Source organism: Eschscholzia californica, unplaced genomic scaffold (assembly GCF_041429995.1).
Source record: "Eschscholzia californica isolate CP2 unplaced genomic scaffold, dmEscCali1.0.p SCAF_5, whole genome shotgun sequence".
Lineage (NCBI taxonomy): Eukaryota > Viridiplantae > Streptophyta > Magnoliopsida > Ranunculales > Papaveraceae > Eschscholzia > Eschscholzia californica.
In genome coordinates, this window is record NW_028238472.1 from 401,064 (window position 1) to 415,744 (window position 14,681).

Consider the following 14,681-nt stretch of genomic DNA (forward strand, 5'->3'; position numbering starts at 1 on the left):
AGATGGACGTACCAATAACAGAAAATAATCGTACACAAAGTATGCCTAGCTAATTTGATACGTCGCCAATTTGAACTCTTGTGGGGCAGAAAATATTATATACACAAAACTACTAACACTTTACACTTTCATTTAGTATGCTTTTTTTTTTTTTTTGTTGAACTTTCATTTAGTATGCTTTGTTATGAAAAGATAAATCATACGCCACACACCAATATTTCACATAATAAACGTGTGAGTCATAAAAAATTGATGTTAGAACTTCTTCTCGGGATACCTAGCATGACATGTTGGAAGGGCGGGAAGCATCTCAACTAGGTGGGCAACAAGAGATAAGGTTTATATATAGGAAAATACTCTAGTTTTAGTAAATAGCAATTTAGAAAGCAACCGCTAAATGACTTCAATATTTTGAATCTGTTTTCCAATGTTAAGTAAAAATTTGGTGTCTATCTCAATTTTGTCCCATTTATAGAAAATTTAAGCTTAAACAAATCCTGAAAACATGTATAATGGACGTATCTTTTGACCAAATAGTTAATATGTTGCGGTTATTCATAGATGACTAGCTTCGGGATCAAAAAATTGTGTGGGTCAAAGTTCTTTCAGATTTTTCCTACTCCAAATTATCAAAGAAACTTTTAACTTTCAACAAAAAAAAAGGACAATGTCTTTTGATGTTAAGAAGAGGGAGAGATCTTCAACGGTTTACTTCATCGCCAGTGCTAATCCGAAAGAGAGACAAGTAGGTTTCAAGATTGTGAAATTTCTTTTTAAACCAATTATGAAACACTTATACTTTTAGTTGGATTATGGAAGACAACAAAAACATCTTGAGATTCAGTAGCAATATTCTCGTCTGATTTCAATAGATATAGGAATATCACTTAAATCCGTGAATCTTTTCCTTCTTTTTTCTTCTTTCCATGCTAGATTGAATTTATAGAAATCAAAATGTAAACAATGTCAAAACTCAATATTACGAGTCATGGTCAAGATATGTTTGATATCACTTTTCATCAAATGCACCATCATCTATTCCATGGACGTGTAATAAAAAAATTGACGTTAGAACTCTTTAAGTTTATACTAAAAGTACTGTAGTTTTACGAAATAGCATTGGGTCCAAGGGTCATTGGGTCCAAGGGTTTTAGGCCCAAAATAAAATTCAAAAAAGGGATTAAGGTCCAATCTTCCCAAAAAATAGATTTTAGTCATTTTCCATTCTGGAAGAAACATTGCTCATACATAATGTATTATGTATGACACGTTAAAAAAATGAAATAAAGTATGAAACTTTAACAATAAATAATACGTTGTTTATAAAACAAAACAAGAATCAATAAACAGAAAAACTGTAACTTTGACATCTAGACATACTTTAACTATACTAATTGTGTTTTGTTGTAGAAATACACGTCATTGATACTAAATAACGTGTATATTGCGAAACAGATAGTAAGTTTGAGATCAATCGAAAAAATCTGAGAAAAAAAAAAGAAAGAGAATTTTGGGGATTGATTTTCAAAAGTGAGCTTTTTCGTTTTTTTTTATAGAAATTGGTCATTTTGGACTAAATATCCATTATAATTATTATTTTGGTTTAAAATCCTATATTAATATTAGGGTGAACTAAATGGTATTTAGTTGTAGATTTTTGGATTAGGAACACAAAATTATTTTCAATTATAGTGTCTTTTCATGTTTAGTGTCTCATGATTCAAAGGACGGTTTATACTTTATAGTATGGTTTTGAAGTAATTGATAGTGTAAGTGAGATGATCAAGATTTTACGTTATATTATTTATATATCTTTCAAATTTATTATTCTCTTTGTATCTGTGAAAGATATATTGTAATATTAAGAATATATCTTAGTTAGTCTTCTTACCTAATAGAGTGACTCTAAGACTCTATATATATTTTGGTTGTAATCAACAATGAGTATGGAAAAGAATCATCTCTTCTCTCTAATTCTATCATGGTATCTAGAGCCTAAAAAACTCTAACGAGTATTGAATTAGATCCTAGTGAGCTTCCGCAAAACCGGCGGCCAATATCAATGACTATCGTCCGCCGAAGTATTGTCTATTAATTTTTTTTTTTACTGATTTCTAAAATTTTTGTTTCCTTTCAATCATTTGGTTTAGAAAAAGAATAGTAAACTTCTTGATCTAGAATTGTTCCTACTTTTTCATAGTAGAAGAATGTTTAAGATCTAAAGGAGATAAAGAGAGAACGAGTTTTGGATGTCTTACATTACAAAGTTACTCCTTCCTTGCAAGTGTCAATAATTTGATCTCATTTATAAACTAAGTTCATCAAGATTTATAAACATCAAAATTTTGATTACTCCTAACTACCTTTTATCTTTCATTTCTCAAATCTCTCACTTTTGTATTTTACCTTCCTGCTCTCTAGAGGATGCGTGAATTCAATTTTCAATGATTAGATCTTAATCGAGGTAAATTAAATCAAGTTCTTCCAAATTTTTCTTTCTTTTCAATCTCATCACAGTAACTGGCTTCTATTCTACAGTTACAATTTTCTTGGATCTTAATATTCTCTCTTTTATTAATCCATATAACTCTATCTCTTTCGTGGGGTTTTCAACGACCTCACTGCTTTCTTACTGAAATCCTCTTTCTTTCTCATTTTCTCAAAAAAAAAATAGAGTTTGACTAATCCATATAACTCTATTCTCTCGTGGGGTTTTCACATACCTCATTGCTTTCTCGCTGAAATCTTGTTTCTCTCTCATTTTTTCAAAAAAAAAAAGAGTTCGACTAAGATTTTCTGAACTCAAGGCCTAACTCATATTTTCTATTTCTTTTCTTTTAATTCGATTTTCTTTTTAACAACAAAGGAGAAATTGTGCTAAAAAAAATTGATCTAGCTTTGGTTTTTCCACTTCTTCTGTGATGGGTATATACAGAAATCCGCATTTACTATTTCAAAAAAAAAATTTAAAGACAGGAATCAAACTTTGAAGAAGACTCGACAAATTGCAAAAAGTGTAATTTGTATGGCAAGCTAAACAACTCTAACAACCAGCTTAGCTTGAGGGGGGATGTAAGTGAGATTAATATCCACCATTGGATCGTGAAGACATGAACCACATCTACCGTTAGATGATCAAGATTTTACGTTATAAAGTATAGGTCCCCCTCACGTGTGGCGTTCTTTGAGCCTAACACGTGTGTTTTTTTTTTCCTTTACGGGTGACGTGGACCACGTGTGGCTTTTAAGCCTATCACGTGTGGACCTAGTTCTGATACCATGTTAAGTTTGTGGCCATCCAACTCAAAACCAATTGGCAATGAGTGGAGAGGACCTGTACTTTATATTCTTGATTGCTAGTTACCCATTCTCCCATGTGGGACTTCTCTCTAATTCTATCAGATAGGTTAGTTTTGTTTGTTTTAGTTTATTGTACTTTTAACCATGTTACTAAATCTCTAAATGACACTGTTATGTGCCCAAACTTCAGAAAATAAATTCCTGAGTGTTTTTTTTGTCTATTCGAAATAGGATTTCTGTGATGACTCTTGAGTAATGGTGATAAGCGTTATACAATACCAATTGATGGTAAAGATATACGATAGTTATTAAAATTTAGATTTGATGTAGTAATACAATAAAAACAACCAAATTAACAATTCAATTGTATGATATGACATTTTAAAGACTTCCATTTTGCTGAATTGTCCATGTAAATATGAACTACCCTAAAGAGGTGATAGTAGGGCAAAATATGAAAATAATCACGCCCAATCAGTCGTATAGTGATGCCAAATATCCTGTAGAAAATAATCATGTCAGGTTGAAAACGCTATCAACCGACCAACTATCCTCTACTCTATTTGTAAAATGGACATACCAATGACAGAGAGAATAATTGTACACAAAGTATACATAGCTATTTTGATGTTTCGCCGATTTTAACTCTTAAGGGGCAGAAAATTATATACACAGAACTGCTCACACTTTACATTTTCATTTAGTATGATTTGTTGTGAAAAGTTAAATCATACGCTACACACCATTACATAATAAACGTGCGAGTCACAAAAATCAAACTTAGAACTTGTTAAGTTTATATAATAGGAAAATACTATAGTTTTAGGATATAGCCTCACTAAATCACTACTAAATGACTTCAATATCTTGAACCTCGTTTTCAATGTTAGGTCAAAATTTAGTGGTTTATCTCAATTCTGTCCAACTTATAAAATAATTAAGCTGAAACAAATCTCGAAAACATGTGGACATACTGGTTGATCGAGTAGTTAATGTGTTGTGGTACTTCATAGATGACTAGCTTCACGATCAAAACATTATGTCGGTCAAATTTTCATTTAGTAGATTTTTCCTATTCCAAATTTTCAAGTATAGTGTCTTTTGATGTTTAGGGTTTGGCTCTTCGAAGGGCATGCTCTCTAAATGTTTTTGTTGTGTTGAGTAATGGTGATAGGAATTATACAATACCAATTGATGTGAGTACACATGATATTCACTACAATTTTGGGACGTGAATTGACTTCATACAGTGTTATGGAGATGATATGTTTTCTTCTTTGCAAATAAATGTCATTTAAAGAGTATATGCTACACTGAGTTAGAAGATGTTATGTATAGTTGGGGTACATGTTAGACGTGATTTAGAAATTTTACGAGTGGGTTTGTGTTTGGGGAGCCTTTGGAGTATACAACTTCGTACAATCATATACATTAGGAAGCAATGTAATGTAAACTTAATGATCAATGGGCTCCTGTTGGCGAAAACTATTACATTGAAGAATACACATTTTTATCACGAATCAATTCGAAGGTTTTGTGCCTATAGATCTTACTTTCCATGTTTTAGTAGCATCGTCTCTTCCGAGTTTATATATATTGTTTTTGGAAATCCGAGTTTACTCCAAGCTTGAGCTCTCATGGGATGCATAAGCTTCTCACGGTATAAGTCTCACACCAATAGCCCAAGGCTAGTGGTGGGAAAAAGATCTGGAAGACCGCTACAAGATCCGTTCGATCGAGACAAAAGGTGTCCATGGGCACCCGATTGTTATAACGGTCAGTGTCTGACCGACCCGAAAGAATTAGCGGACGGTCACGGTCAAAATTCTATGTCGGCTGACCGCCCGCTAACCGGCCGATTAATATGGTTCATCCAAATACCGACCGGTACTAGTGACCGAATAAATCCGTCCTCATTTCAAAGGTTATAGACCGTCGGATTTTATAGACTTATGATGGTCACTAGATATAGAAGACCAAACCGACACCAAAGCCCAACTCTTTATAAATACCACCCTAAGTAATCATAATTCTCTTTTACTCTCTTTTCTTCCAAGGTTCAAGTAAGTAGCTCTAGATTCCTAACCTGAACAGTTGTCGGCTACAAGTCTTGAGACTGTCTCTATCTGATTTCTCCATCTAGAAAAGAATCTATAATCATTTTACTTCATTTCCCTCTCCATTTATATCGTTCTCTCTCTGAATCTCTCTATCCATTCGAAGTTTTGCATCAAGCAGCGTACTATGAAGGTCTGTATAACTTTGTTTTATGTTTTTCTCTGATTCTCTAGTCCTTACTGTTTCGATTCATGCTTAATTATATATTGGTTCGATTCATATTTGTTGGTTGAGGGTTGCTTAACGAGGATGAAAATGAAGTTATAAGTTTCTGTAAATTATTATTGGAAAGCTCGAACCGAGACCGTCTGGCGTCCGACTGGCCTGATAAAATAAACGGTCAATAGACAAACGATTTTTTAAAATGACCGCCCGAATAAATAGGTGGTCACCAACATTTTGTGTCTGAGTCGACCGATCCGATGAAGTTGGAGCCTGATATTGATCGGCCCGAACTGATTCCCACCCCTACCCAAAGCGTTGCCACTCACTAAGCGGTGTGGGGCAAAGGGAGGTTTCATCATGTGACACGTTAATCTGCAAAACACCACCAACAAAAGTTCTTATCCCTAAACGTAAAGTTACATCGTATAATTACATCCAGTTTGTTGTATTGTCTACTTCAATACTTGTAATTAATCCTGTAAGGAAAAAATGTGATATTATGAATTTGTATAGAACATCACGGATTCCTGACTGACATAATAACTTCTTTTTTTCTTATTAGAAAGGCGATAAAAGAGAGAATGAGATAGCCGGTTCTTTCTCAAGTCTTCAATCATATACACATACAGCACCCAATAATTTAAAGTAATAACCATAATCATATACAAATCACCAAATGGTTCTATGGTGTAGTGGTTAGCACTCAGGACTTTGAATCCTGCGACCTGGGTTCGACTCCCGGTAGGACCTCTTTTTCTTCCATTTTTTTTTGTCCAATGGACACCTGAAATTCAATGACTAGTTCGACTCGACCACCCCGATGAAATAATGAAAACCTGGAATGCCTTCTTTTGAGTAGAGCTTCAAATTGTCCGCCTGATTTTGGATATTTTAGAAATTCTTTATAGACAGTATTTGAGAACCCGACCATATCTATTACTTGATCTGTACATCTATATATGGGCTAACTCCTACTAGACCTTAGAAATCTATAAGTAAGAAACTTTAGTTCTGATTTGGGTGGGGGTGTGCCAGGCCTTTGCAATAGTGCAAGACAAAGGCGACACTTGAAGATCCCAGTAGCAAGCTACTGTGGTGAATCTTCCCCCTTGAAAAAAATTAATTTAATATCGTGTGACCCGATGGGTCACATATCAGATATTAAACTGATAAGAACAGATACTACACTTGATCTTAGCCAAAAGGCCGAGAAAGGTAAGAATTTTCCTTTCAATTTTGTCTTCTTTTACTCAGCTCTCTCCCACTACTATATTATTGTTTTTTCGATGTGGGACTAAACGGAACCGTATTCTTATTACATCGTATAAAAGTGTTCAACTCAAGCAATAAACAATTACTTGTAGTTTGGATACTTAATTAACTCGATGTCTCAATTTGTTAAACAAGAAGCATTGTTTATGTAATTTGCCAATGCAAACAACTAATCAAGAACCAGTGTCCAATAAACACAATTGAATCAAACAAAAACACAATTTCTCAGTTTGGAGTTATATTGTATTTCACTGTCAATATCAAAGTAAAAAACTCCATCTTTGTTTCAAATAAGCTCATTACCCATCAAAATAGAATCATCTCCAAACGGACCAAACGTCTCCTGTCCTGTGATTTGCTCCAAGGTACAGTTATAGTATTACCTTGGTCTCCATACTCATTATCATTTTCATTCATATATTTCATAGGTATCACGGATCAAGCATGGATCACGACATGACCCGAGTCTCATACCCACGGATGACCCACAACCGAGAGCAACACATCATGGTAGACTCGGTCAAGTGATAGTTTGGATTCTCCTAGATATGATTTCATGTAATCTTTGTTGTTATTTATCTTGTTAGCAAACCTATATATACTCATGTACCTAACACTTATGAAATATACAGAGAATACTAATTCTCATTTATCTCTACCTCTCTCTATCTCGACTTCTCTCTTTCTCTATCCCTCTCTGTTAACTCAACTTCATATGGTATTAGAGCATATTTGAATTTTTTTTTCAATGGCTTCTTCAACTGACCTCTCGGGTTCTAACCCTGCTATTGGTTCTCAATCATCTCCATTGTTTGACGTCCACCACTCCGACTCTCCAACCACGATCCTCATCACACCTCTCTTATCAGGTGACAACTATCCCGCATGGTCTCGTGCAATGAAAATGGCTCTTAGAGCCAAAGATAAGTTTGCTTTCGTCGATGGTTCCATTCCTCGACCAACCGACCCATTTGAGTCACACTCTTGGGATCGTTGTAATGATCTTGTAACGAGTTGGTTACTTAACTCGGTTGATCCGGATATTCGTCAATCCATATTATATGACGAAAATGCTGCAGCTATTTGGAAAAATCTTCATGAGCGTTTTTATCAAACTAACGCTCCCAAGATTTTTCAATTGAAGCGAGCCATATCATTGTTGAAACAAGAAGGCTTGGATGTTTCCGCCTACTTTACTCGTCTCAAGTCTATTCAGGATGAGCTTCAATCCCTCACTTCGATTGAACCATGTATTTGTGGCCATGGTAAGTCCGTTTTAGATCGCTATAACCAAGATCGTGCGATGGAGTTCCTTCAAGGCCTCCACGATCGGTTCTCGGCTATTCGTAGCCAGATTTTGCTAATGGACCCGCTTCCGTCTATTCTTCGGATTCATAGCTTGGTGAAGCAAGAAGAGGTTCAACAGAACCTCATGGCTGACTCACCAATAGGTCCCGAAGCTGCTGCCCTAGCCGTTCCTCGTTCGGGTTTCAATCATTCTTCAAGATCCGACAAATATGATCGAACAGAGAACCCACGACCCAAACGGCCTAGGCCCTTTTGTGACTACTGTCGGTCCCATGGTCATCTTCAATCGACCTGTTTTAAGCTTCATGGTTACCCGGCTCGACGTCAAAGTGCCCCATTGACTGCCTCGGTTCAACCATCATCTTCTGTGGCGCCCTTAGCAACATCGATGACACCTGAACAGTACACAAACATTTGTAACTTCCTGGCCCATCAACGCCCAACAGCTTCTTCGGTTTCTGGAGGCACCTCCATGCAATCTCCCACTCCTTCCTCGGCTGAACCAACAGTGAACCTAACAGGTACGTTTTCTACAGGCACCCCCTGGATCATTGATTCGGGGGCTTCTAAAAATATTTGTTCTTCACTTTCGTTGTTCACTAATTATTTTCCAGCACCTCCCAATTATTTTGTACGTCTACCGGACGATTCAAGAGTCCAAGTTTTACATATTGGATCGATTATTTTTTCTGACTCTCTTTATTTACATGAAGTTCTCCATATCCCATCTTTCAAATTCCATTTATTATCCGTCTCTCAAACTTCTAAATCCCTTAATTGTGATATCTCATTCAATTCTTCTTCGTGTGTCTTTCAGGACCGAGCGACGGGAAAGAAGATTGGACATGGTGACCTTAACAAAGACTTATATTTCCTTCGCACGGATCCTAGAATTTTTTCAATTTCTTCTAGATGTAATTTAAATTCCGATTTGTGGCATTTTCGGTTAGGTCATCCAAGTATTTCCCGTTTGAAGTTTTTAGCTAGTCAATTTCCATGTATTTCTTTTAATTCTATTAATAAAACATCGTGCGAAGTTTGTCCGTTATCTAAACAAACACGTTTAAAATTTCCTATTAGTACGTCATCTACTTCTCGCCCTTTCGAATTACTTCACGCGGATATATGGGGTCCCTTCTCTACCCTATCTACTTCCGGTTGTAGATATTTCCTGACCCTAGTCGATGACTTCTCTCGATGTACATGGGTCTTTCTACTTAGTTGCAAATCGGACACTAAAACATTCTTATCAAATTTTTATAATTATGTTAGAACACAATTTCATACTAACTTAGTTACATTACAATCCGGAAAAGGTGATATTCTTTTTCCACAATTACAAACCTTTCGTTCGGACAACGGTTCCGAATTTATGAACCATGATGTTCAAGCTTGGTTGAAAGACAATGGTATTGTCCACCAACGATCTTGTCCATACACCCCACAACAGAATGGGGTGGCAGAGAGAAAACACCGCCATATTTTGGAAGTTGCGCGTTCTCTCCGACTTCAAGCGAATCTACCACTTTCTTTTTGGGGTGAGTGCGTTCTCACCGCCGTTTATATTATCAATAAATTACCAACTCCATTATTAGATGGAAAATCACCTCATGAAAAGCTTCTTGGTTCGCCTCCTTCTTTTTCACATTTCCGAGTTTTTGGTTGTTTGTGTTTTGCTCGCAATCCACACCCAAAAACTAAACTTGACCCTAGAGCCATTCCGGGTATATTCATAGGATATCCTCACGGTCAAAAAGGATATAAAATCTTTTGTCTTCACACAAAGAAAATCATTATCTCACGTGACGTTGTGTTTCATGAATCCACGTTTCCAATGCATACAAACACTAACAATTCCATGACTTCTCCAACCCATTCACCATTTATCACTATTACTGATAATGGCTCATTCACTATGCCTCGGTCAGATTTTTTTGACACTCCTGTCCGTTCCGCTACAGGCACCCCCCATCTGGCTTCTCCTTCCGCTCCTCTAGAAATGGCTCGAGGCACTCCCAACGTTGTAAACACACCGGACCCGTCTCAAACAGATTCTGTTCAGCCCACTTCAGAATCTTCTCTATCGGCACCCACAGAGGACTTATTAAGTTCTCCCATTGACGCCAATCCTTCACCTCCTCCTGTTCGTCGTTCTCAACGATCACATCGACCACCCACACATTTGGGTGATTATATATGTTCGGCTTTAAAACAGTCCACTCCTTCCCTTGATAAAAATATTTCTTACCCTCTCACTAATTACATCTCTTTCGACTCATTTTCGCCTTCCCATCGCATATTTTTGGCCTCGGTTTTATCCAATGTCGAACCTCGAAACTATAATGAGGCTATCACTTCTACTCATTGGCAAGATGCCATGACTAAAGAAATTTCCGCGCTAGAATCAAATCATACTTGGTCACTTGTTGACTTACCTCCGGGCAAACACCCAATTGGTTGTAAATGGGTCTACAAGATTAAACATCGATCTGACGGTTCAATTGAGAGATATAAAGCCCGCCTGGTAGCCAAAGGCTACACTCAAATTCAAGGTTTGGATTATACGGACACTTTTGCTCCGGTTGCCAAACTTGTTACAGTTCGCATGCTTCTTTCTATTGCTGCTATTAAAGGATGGTCCCTCCATCAACTCGATGTGAACAATGCTTTCCTTCAAGGAGACCTTGATGAAGAGGTATATATGAAACCACCACCTGGAATTTTCACTAAGGGGGAGACAAGAGTTTGTAAACTTCACAAATCCATCTACGGTCTCAAACAAGCCTCTCGTCAATGGTTCTCCAAATTCTCTTCTGTCTTAATATCTCGAGGTTTTGTTCAGTCACTTTCAGACTATTCTCTATTTTCTTACAATAAAGATTCCCTCTCCATCTATGTCCTAGTCTATGTCGACGACATAATCATCACGGGAACAAACGATATTGCCATCTCCAAGTTAAAACAATTCCTTGATACAACGTTTTCTCTCAAAGACCTTGGCCGACTCCAATATTTCCTTGGAATCGAAGTGTCTCGCTCTTCTAATGGAATCTTTCTATGTCAACGCCGCTACACATTAAATATCCTTGAAGATTCTGGCCTCACAGCTTCTCGTCCTTCTTTATTTCCGATGGACCAAAAACTGCGCCTTAATAATGAGGATGGAACTCTTCTTCCTGATCCGTCCATTTTTCGTCGCCTAATCGGCCGCCTCATCTACCTTACGGTCACTAGACCTGATATTACATACGCTGTTAACAATCTCAGTCAGTTCATGCAATCTCCTCGATCGACTCATCTCGATGCTGCTCACCGAGTACTTCGATATCTCAAAGGCTCCATTGGCAATGGAATTTTTTTATCTTCCTCTAGTCCGCTACATATCTCTGGCTACAGTGACTCTGACTGGGCTGGATGCCCCTCCTCACGTCGATCCACAACTGGTTACATAACAATGTTGGGATCCAGTCCTCTATCCTGGAAGTCTAAGAAACAATCTACGATTGCCAGATCCTCAGCTGAAGCTGAATATCGAGCCTTGGCTTCACTCACTTGTGAGCTTCAATGGCTCAAATATCTTCTCCAAGATCTTGGAATTAACCACTCAACTCCCATGTCCGTATATTGTGACAATCGAGCTGCATTACATATTGCTGAAAATCCTGTTTTCCATGAGCGAACAAAACACATCGAAATCGATTGTCATTTGGTTCGTGAAAAGATAAAGTCCAAACTAATTGCTCCTCGCTTTACACCAACCACACAACAGCTTGCCGACATATTTACAAAGCCATTAGGAGCTGACGCTTTTCAACGAATTCTTAGCAAGTTGGGCATTTTTTCTCCTCCTGCTCCAACTTGAGGGGGAGTATCACGGATCAAGCATGGATCACGACATGACCCGAGTCTCATACCCACGGATGACCCACAACCGAGAGCAACACATCATGGTAGACTCGGTCAAGTGATAGTTTGGATTCTCCTAGATATGATTTCATGTAATCTTTGTTGTTATTTATCTTGTTAGCAAACCTATATATACTCATGTACCTAACACTTATGAAATATACAGAGAATACTAATTCTCATTTATCTCTACCTCTCTCTATCTCGACTTCTCTCTTTCTCTATCCCTCTCTGTTAACTCAACTTCATAATAGGAAGTTGATTATATGTTGGAGCTCTAAAATATACCAGTCTCACTGTCTACCGACACTGACCTGCAACCGAATTCGGGGGCCTATAGACGATGAAAGTCCCCCCCTCCCCCTCCCCCATGGGCACTTGATTACGGTTGGGTCATATGCACCATTAGAGACAGGACATTGTGGTTACCACCCACGCTCAAACTGGGTTGTGCCCTATGCACCAGTGGTGTTTTTGGCGCGATCTGAAAGTAAATTTCATTGCTTCGTAGTTGAAAACCTTACGTGGAGAATTATCTAATATATCAAACAAAGGGCTCATAGGTGAGCTTTGTAATGTTCTTGGTAGTCAAGAAATATTTTGCAGAGGAAATATTTTGCGAACAAATGAAATCGAGAGGTGGTTGATCTTTTGTCTTGTTTGGAACCATAGATTTTGTATATCACTCATTTCAATTGGTTTTATAAGGTAAAACATAGTAGCTCCTAATTAATCAATACTGATGATGACAACGTCTTTCTTGTCATCCCATGATATCAATTCATAAGATCAAGAAGATGAACTAGTAGTAACAAACACCAATCAAAGTTACTTCATCTTTTCTATTTTCGCTCAAAATTTGTTGGAGTACGTTACTGTACCTTGAAAAGTTTTGCAGTCAAATTTTATCTTAAAAGACATTAACAACCTATTTATTTTAAACTAATATAGAAATCTCCCGTAAGTAATTTACCAGCGGATTGGTTTGCATGTGTCTCGCAACAATAATTATTGCTGCCGACATAGTTTTTTTTTTTTTTTTTATCATGAAGCTAGTTATCTATGAAGTACCCACAACATTACTTGGTCAAGTAGTATGCCATCATACATGTTTTATAGCTTTGTATAAGCTCTTTTTTTTTATAAAAATTAGATAGAAATGTCAATAAAGTGTTGTTCATAGGGTATCTAACACAACAAAAATTAAATAGAAATGATTACCGTAAATCAAAATGCAAACTTAGATGTATGATAGAAATAGCCGAGGTAAGTTGTCTTTTTCCTTAAGACAGTGAACACCCTAGTATTAGTACCGAAACCAGTACGGTGTTTGTCTCCTAGGATACAACGGCTTTACCTTTCAGTTTGACGATGAAGGTACTTCGAATGTCTGAAAGCGGACGAACTTAACCAAGCATTATAAACTTCTTTGATGAATTGACTTATGAATTTGGATGAAATATTTTGCCTAAAGTACTCTGGAACATACTCTTACTAACAAGAAATCCATAAGAAAAAACGGAATTAAATCTGGAGTTGTATTGAGTCATATAAATAGGAATTGAATGGATACATGTTTTAGCGACGTGTATGTTGGATTTGGGACACTATTGGTGACGGCTTGCATTATAGAAGTGACGGTTCATAGATCCGTTGGATTGAGAGTGCAAAGGGCGGGATGAACCTCATCCGTTTAATGATCCCGAATTGTGCACACCTAGCGCCTGAGGAATTACCATGTAACTATTAGTTACCTCACCATAAGAAATTTCTCCGTCCTTTGAAAGTTTTGTAGTAAAAAATTATCTTGCAAGAAACAAAAGACGTGATTATTTTGTATGAATTAATATAAAAGTTCCCCTTTAGATACTTTATCAGTTACATGGTTAGCGGCATAAATTTATGATCGCGAAGCTAGTCATCTATGAAAGACCACATCATGTTAACTACTTGATCAAATAGTACAACCAATGCATATGTTTTCTAGATTTGTTTAAGCTCGAATTGTTTATAAATTAGAAAGAAATCTGAGTCCGGCCACTAAATTTTAACCTAACATTGGAAAATAAATTGAAGTTATTGAAGTCATTTAGTAGTTGTTTTTCGAAATGCTATTTCCTAAAACTATAGTACATTCTTATATATACACTTAAGAAGTTCCAAGATCAATTTTTTTTTTGTGACTCACACGTTTATTATGTAAAATATTGGTGTGTAGCGTATGATTTAACCCAACAAAGCATACCAAATGAAAATGTCAAGTGTGAGCTGCCTATCACCAAAAAACTATAATCATCCCAAAATTCATGGATTCAGAACCAAGCCGGCTATCTATTATGATGAGGTAGGACCTGAGCCGCCTGTTTACAATTACTCAACCAGACCTGAACCACTTGTTTACATTCCTCAAAGTAAAATACCTAGAAGGCTAGAAACATGAACACACAATTTTTTTTGTTTCTGTATATGTGAGCATGTCTCAACTCCTTGAAGGACCTGTTTCAGTTGGAATGCTATTATTCGAGAATAACAATAACCATAACAAACATCAATTCGACATTTGAGGAAGAAAATTCGAATGCCTGTTTAATCTCATAGATTATGACGAATGT

General features: G+C 36.7%; 2 non-coding genes across 2 annotated transcripts; one reads left to right on the forward strand and one right to left on the reverse strand.

Moving 5' to 3' along the window:
• Positions 1-6,261: 6,261 nt before the first annotated feature.
• Positions 6,262-6,333, forward strand: TRNAQ-UUG (transfer RNA glutamine (anticodon UUG)). The gene has a single exon. It is a non-coding gene; the product is annotated as a tRNA-Gln (tRNA).
• Positions 6,334-6,604: 271 nt separating this feature from the next.
• LOC147535904 (U2 spliceosomal RNA) lies at positions 6,605-6,802 on the reverse strand. Its single transcript, XR_015226793.1, has one exon. It is a non-coding gene; the product is annotated as a U2 spliceosomal RNA (small nuclear RNA).
• Positions 6,803-14,681: the final 7,879 nt, after the last annotated feature.